Genomic DNA, 7342 nt, shown 5'->3' on the forward strand with positions numbered 1-7342 from the left:
AAAGAAATCAGAAGGGAAATTAGAGCTTTCCGACCCGGGCTTGGCAGGATGGCTCCGGCAAAGAAGGGTGGCCAGAAGAAGAAGGGCCGTTCTGCCATCAGCGAGGTAGCGAGCAGCGAATACACCATCAACATTCACAAGCGCATCCGTGGAGGGGGTTTCAAGAAGCGTGCCCCTCGGGCACTCAAAGAGATCCGGAAATTTGCTATGAAGGAGATGGGAACCCCAGATGTGTGCATTGACACCGGGCTCGACAAAGCTGTCTGGGCCAAAGGGATAAGGAATGTTCCATACCGTATCCATGTGCGGTCGTCCAGAAAAACGTGACAAGGATGAGGATTCACCAAACAAGCTCTGTACGTTGGTTACCTATGTACCTGTCACCACTTTCAAAAATCTACGGACTGTTAATGTGGATGAGAACGAATTGCCGGTTGTCAAATAAAGGTATAAAACTGCCAAAAAAAAAAAAAAAAAAAGCAGGGGGGGGATTAGAAATATTTGGAGACAAAAATGAAAATACAACTTGGAAAAACACACAGGACACAGTGAAAGTGGTACAATGGGGGAAATTTATAGCTACAAACACATTTAAAAACAAGAAAAATTTTAAATCTACAAGAACCTAACTTTACAACTTGTAGAACTAGAAAAAGAAGGAAGAACTAAACTCAAAGGTAGCAGAAAGAAGGAGATAATAAAGACTAGAGCAGGGGCACCTGGGTGGCTCAGTCAGTTAAGAGTTTGACTTCGGCTCAGGTCATGATCTAACAGTTTGTGGGTTTGAGCCCCGTGTCAGGCTCTGTGCTGACAGCTCAGAGCCCGGAGCCTGCTTTGGATTGTGTGTCTCCCTCTTTCTCTGGCCCTCCCCACTCACATTCTCTCTCTCAAAAATAAACATTTAAAAAAGTAATAAAGACTAGAGCAGAGACAAATGAAAGATTAGAAAAACAATAGAGAAAACCAATGAAACCAAAAGTTGCTTCTTTGAAAACATTAATGAAATTTTACTGCCCATGCAGATACTCAACCAGCCTAATCTCCATCCTTTATTTCAAAAAAATTATTTTAGAGAGAGTGTGTGAGTGGCGGAGGAGAGGCGGAGAGGGACAGGGACAGGGACAGCTTGGGAATTAATTTAACCAAGGAGGTGAAAGACCTGTACAACTACAAAACACTGCTGAAAGAAATTAAAGGAGACATAAATAAATGGCCCCACATGCACAGACCAAAAACAAAAAACAACAACAACAAAAACTATTAGAACTAATAAATGAATCAGAAAAGCAGCAGGATACAGAGCCAACACACAAAAATCAGTTGCATTCACAGGAACAATGAACAATCTGCAAAGGAAATTGTAAAAACAATTCCATTTACAATAGCATCAAAAAGAATAAAAGCTTGGGAATTAATTTAACCAAGGAGGTGAAAGACCTGTACAACTACAAAACGCTGCTGAAAGAAATTAAAGGAGACATAAATAAATGGGAACATATCCCACGTTCACGGATTAGAAGATTTAATACTGTTAAAATGTCAATACTGCCCAAAGCAATCTAAGAGTCAATGCAATCCCTATCAAAATCCCAACAGTTTTTGCAGAAATAGAAAACCTCATCCTAGATTCACATGGAATATCAAGACTCCAAAGAGCCAGAAAAATCTCAAAAAATCTCAAAAAAGGACGAAACTGGAGGATTCACACTTCTTGATTTCAAATCCAACTACAAAGCTACAGTAATCAAAACAGCGTGTATTGACATAAAAATAAACAGACCAATGAAACGGAAAGCTCAGAAGTAAATCCTCACACATATGTTTCAATGATTTTTGACAAGGGTGCTAAGACCATTCAACAGGGAAAAGACAGTCTTCTTAAGAAATGGTGTCAGGGAAAGTAGATGTCCACATGCAAAAGGATGAAGTTAGATCCTTAACGAACATCATATACTGAAACTAACTCAAAACAGGGGACCTGGCTGGCTCAGTTGGTGGAGGATATGACTCTTGATCTCGGGGTTGTGAGTTTGGGCCCATGGTGGGTGTAGAGATTGCTTAAAAAATAAAATCTTAAAAAAAATGACCTCAAAATGGACCAAGGACCTAAATGTAACACAATAAAGACTAAAACAATAAAACTCTTTAAAAAATAGTATAAAAGCTTCACCACATTGGATTCGGTAATGATTTTTCGGATATGACACCCAAGGCACAGGTAATGACAACAAAAACAGCCGAAGTAGATTTCATAAGAAATTAAAAAATTTTGTGCATCAGAAGACACTATCAACGGAGTCAAAAGGCAACTCACAGAATGGAAGAAAATATTTGCAAATCATGTATCTCGTCAGAGATTTATATCCAGAGTATATAAAGAACTCCTAACAGTCAACAACAAATAAACAACCTGATTCAAAAATGGGTAAAGGACTTGAATAAACATGCGTTCAAAGAGCATATACAAATGGCCAACAAACCATGAAAAGAGTCTCAACATCACTAATCATCAGGGAAATGCAAATCACAACCACAGTGAGATACCACCTCATGCCCATTAGGATGGGTACTCCTAAAAAAAAACAAAAAATAATTAGTGTTGGCCAGGATGTGTTAAAATTAGGACCCTAGTGCACTACTGGAAGGTATGTAAAATGGTACAGTCCCCAACGGAAAACAATATTCAGTTCCTCAAAAAAAATCTAAGTAGAATTACCATATGATCCAGCCATTCAACTTCTGGGTATACACCCAAAGGCTCAAACGCAGGATCCCAAAGAGCTATCTGTACATTCATGTCCACAGCAGCAGCATCCATAACAGCTAAAACATGGAGGCAACCCACGTGATCGATAGATGAACAGATAAGCACAATCTGGTCTATACATGCGATGGAATATTATTCGGCCGTTAAAAGGAAGGAAATTCTGCAATATGCTACACCTTGGATGAACCTTGAAGACATCATGCTAAATGGAATAAGCCAGTCACAAAAAAAAAACAAAACAAATGCCATATGATTCCACTTGTATCAGGTGCGTGGAGTAGTCATACAAGTCATAAAAAACAAAGTATGATGCTGGCTGCCAGGGAGAGGGGGTGGGACAAGAGAATGAGTTTTATTCAATGGGTATGGAGTCAGTTCTTCAAGATGAAAAGAGTTCTGGATTCTCACAGGCTCCTGGGTGACCCTGAGATAACCCCATATAAGAATCCCAGAAGAAATAAGCAAATCTCAGAAGACTGTTTCCGTTTACCACAAGTATTTACCGCATTATCTAACCATACGCAAATTATTGGATTAAAAAAGCACAACGTGGTACAGCAGATTAAAGCAGGGATGTAATTGAAGATGAAGGCTGCCAGTAGCCTTCAGCTGTTCTTGGATGTTTGTAACTCTGGCTCTGACCGTAAGAGGTGGATTCCTTTTAAGTCTAGAGTGATCAGAACTCGCAGGCACACGTTCAGTGGAGACAGGCAATAACTTATATTCGGTTGGCTGCTCTTTCCCTAAAGAATTGTGGAGTGTTTCAGAAATGTACTTGCAAGGTTACAGTTAGCGAGGCAAAATCTCCTAAGAACGTGGCTGTCTTCACCAAATCAACGAAACAGTATAACCTGAAAGCCAGCATGGTCAGAGAAAGACTAAGAATTGTGTAAAATAACCCAGGAATTTAGAGGGTAGGTACACAGCCCACATGATGCACTTTCTCTAGAGGTATCCCCCCCCAGGTAAAAAAAAAAAAAAGAGTTAGATTGTTTTTTAGGGGCACCTGAGTGGCTCAGTCAGTTGAGCGTCTGACTCTTGATTTTGGCTCAGGTCATGATCCCAGGGTTGTGGGATCGAGCCCTGTGTCAGTCTCTGCACTGAGCATGGAGCCTGCCTGAGATTCTCTTTCTCCCTCTGCCCTCTCCCCCTCATGCTCTCTCTCTAAAATAAAAAATAATAAAAATTAAAATTAAAAAGTTTTTTAATTATAAAGGTATTAAGTTCACTGAACAAAAAGCAAATAGAAACTGAAAAAAAAAACAGCAAAAGTTTCCCATTTATCCTTATTAGCTAAATTTTAAGTTTGACCTTTAATATACTTTTAGAAATATTATATAGTTAAAATATAAATAGAATATTATATATACTGCAAATCCTGCCTCTACACCCCCCCCCATTTACCATAAATAGGACATCTGTATTCCAAGCTAGTCCTTTTGGGGTTTGGGTGGGGTTTTTTTAACTTTATCTATTAGAGAGAGCAGGAGACGGGCAGAGAGAGAGAGACAGAAAGAGCCTCCACCTGTCAGCACAGAGCCCGACGTAGGACTTGATCCCACGAACCATGAGATCATGACCTGAGCTGAAATCAAGAGTACGATGCTTAACAGACTGAGCCACCCACGAGGTACCCCAGGTTTGGGGTTTAAGATTTTGTTTTAAACGACAAAAGACAGCCTTTTGAAAAACCAATATAATACAATTACATATAAGGAAAAGATTTCTAATTCTTTCTACCCTGTGATTGTCAAATTTTGTGTCAACTTGGCTAGGCTATGGTGTCGTCGTATGGCAAACACTAGATGTCGCTGCGAAGGTATTTTGTAGATGTGAATACAGGCCACAATCAGTTTAAGATTACATTCCATAAAATGGTGGGCCCCATCCAATCAGTTAAAGGCTTCAAGAGGAACAAACTGAGGATTTCTGAAGAAGGAATTCTGCTTCAAGACTGTAACAGAAATCCTGCCCGGGTTTTCAGTCTACTGGCCTGCCCTCCCACCTTGACAGATTTTAGACTTGCCAATTCCCCACAACTGCATGAGCCTATCTCTTAAATAAATTATTTACGTACACACACACACACACACACACCTTATCGGTTCTGTTTCTCTGGAGAACTCTAATACACACTCTTTAAATCCATTCCCTACATATGTAAGTTTGCTTTTCCCTAAGAAATGAGTTCATGGTATAAATAGGTATCTGCATCGTAATTTCTTCCTACTTAATAACAGATCTGGACATCCTTCCAAGTCACCAGGCTGAGATCCAACTCATTCTTCTCAAGAGCCACATAGTAAGCCATTACAAGGCTTATTATTTAAGCAGGGGCATATATACATATAGGAAGTGTCCAGGGTTTTGCTTTTCATTCCATTATTTGCATCAAGCTTTCAAGAAACCTATTTATACATACTGCCCTTGTCTTGTATTCCTGTTTTGCTTCAGAATGGATCTAGTAATAATCTACCAAAAATTTAGCCTTAGATTTTCCCAGCTGCTAGTTTAGAAATATATACCCTGGATTAAAAGCCAAATGTGTCTTAATAGGTGCATGTGAGGGGTCTACTTACTGTCCACAGACACTGGAGAAACACCAGCAGCCAGTGCTTCTCACTAACCTTCATATGAAGTTCAACCATGTACATCACTGAAACTCAGGTACAGAGAACTGAGAGGGGCGCCTGTCCGACTTTGGCTCAGGTCATGATCTCACGGTTCATGAGTTCGAGCCCTGCGCGTCGGGCTCTGGGCTGATAGCTCAGAGCCTGGAGCCAGCTTCGGATTCTGTGTCTCCCTCTGTCTGCCCCTCCGCTGCTTGCACTCTGTCTCTTGCACTGTCTCAAAAATAAATAAACGCTAAAAAAAAATTTTTTTTTTAAAAAGCGAACTGAGAAAGTTCCCTGTCTTCCACATTCTATTTTTTCACTAAACCACCATTATTTAATTCAAATGTTAATAAGACAAGCACCTAGAAAAAAAAATATATATATATATTTTTTATAATTTCATGGATGTTTGTTGTCGTTTTTTTTACCGTTTATTTAGTTTTGAGGAAGAGAGAGACAGAGTGTGAGCAGGAGAGGAGCAGAGAGAGAGGGAGACACAGAATCCAAAGCAGGCTCCAGGCTCTGTGCTGTCAGCACAGAACCCACGAACCGCAAGATCATGACCTGAGCTGAAGTTGGACGCTCAACCGATTGAGCCACCCAGGCGCCCCATGGATGAGTTTATCTTTTAATTTAATTTTTATTTTTGCTTAAGTAAGCTTTATGCCCAAGGTGGGGCCTGAACTCCCAACCCTGAAATAGTCGCTTGTTCCCCTGACTGATACAGCCAGGCCCCCCCCCAAATATTCTTTAATGTTTACTTATTTTGAGAGAGAGAGAGAGCACAAGTGGAGGGAAGGGCATAGAGAGAGGAGGGAGAGAATACCAAGCAGGCTCTACGCTGTTAGCACGGAGCCTGATGTGGAACTCAATCCCACAAACCATGAGATCATGACCTGAGCGGAAATCAAGAGTCGGATATTCAACTGATTGAGCCACCCAGGCACCCCCCCACCCCGAAAATATTCTTAAGTGAAAAAATTAATGAACTAGGTTTGCATTTCATCCACTGGTTCTTCTATGCCAATCAGAGGTGACTCTGCCTGGTCCACAGTTAACCAAACATCCCAGCTCCTATCTCCAGCCAACACCAAACACAGGAGGGACTGATGGACCCTGAAAGTGCAGGGCATAGGTGATGTCATCACCCGGGTGTTCTCCGTCGCCAGGCTACGTTCCCAAGCCAGTCCACAAATCAGAGTCACCAGCCTCTAATGGATTACAGAGGTTTCAAAGAGTGGGAGGTCACACGGCGTCCAGGCAATTAAGATGATTCTGGGTGGCTCAGGGGGTTAAGCGTCCGACTCTTGATATCCGCTGAGGTTGGGATCTACAGATCGTGACCGAGCCCCGTGTCAGGCTCCTCACTGAGCAGGGAGCCTGCTTGGGAGTGAGTCTCTCTCTCCCTTGCTCTCCATCCCTCTGCTGCTTGTATTTGTCAAGAATGAATGAATGGGGGCGCCTGGGTGGCGCAGTCGGTTAAGCGTCCGACTTCAGCCAGGTCACGATCTCGTGGTCCGTGAGTTCGAGCCCCGTGTCAGGCTCTGGGCTGATGGCTCAGAGCCTGGAGCCTGTTTCCGATTCTGTGTCTCCCTCTCTCTCTGCCCCTCCCCCGTGCGTGCTCTGTCTCTCTCTGTCCCAAAAATAAATAAACGTTGAAAAAAAAATTAAAAAAAAAAAATGAATGAATGAATGAATGAATGAAGAAAGGGAAAAAAAGAGAAAGGGAAAGAAAGAAAGAAAGAGGAAAAGAAAAGAAAAGAAAAGAAAAGAAAAGAAAAGAAAAGAAAAGAAAAGAAAAGAAAAGAAAAGAAAAAAAGAACCCCAACAACTTCTCCTCGAGGAGAAATGTCTGCAGCCACTTTCACACGTGCCATTTCTACTCCAACCTTCGAGACTCTTTGGAGCTTATCTTTGTTTAAAGGTTTCTATTTACCAAAAAAAAAAAACCCACAAATCA

The 7342-nt window shown here is 41.4% G+C and overlaps 1 pseudogene; it reads left to right on the plus strand.

The window, feature by feature from the left end:
* On the plus strand, positions 1 to 459 carry LOC122482752 (annotated as a pseudogene).
* The last annotated feature ends 6883 nt before the right edge of the window (positions 460 to 7342 follow it).

Source organism: Prionailurus bengalensis, chromosome A1, assembly GCF_016509475.1.
Source record: "Prionailurus bengalensis isolate Pbe53 chromosome A1, Fcat_Pben_1.1_paternal_pri, whole genome shotgun sequence".
Lineage (NCBI taxonomy): Eukaryota > Metazoa > Chordata > Mammalia > Carnivora > Felidae > Prionailurus > Prionailurus bengalensis.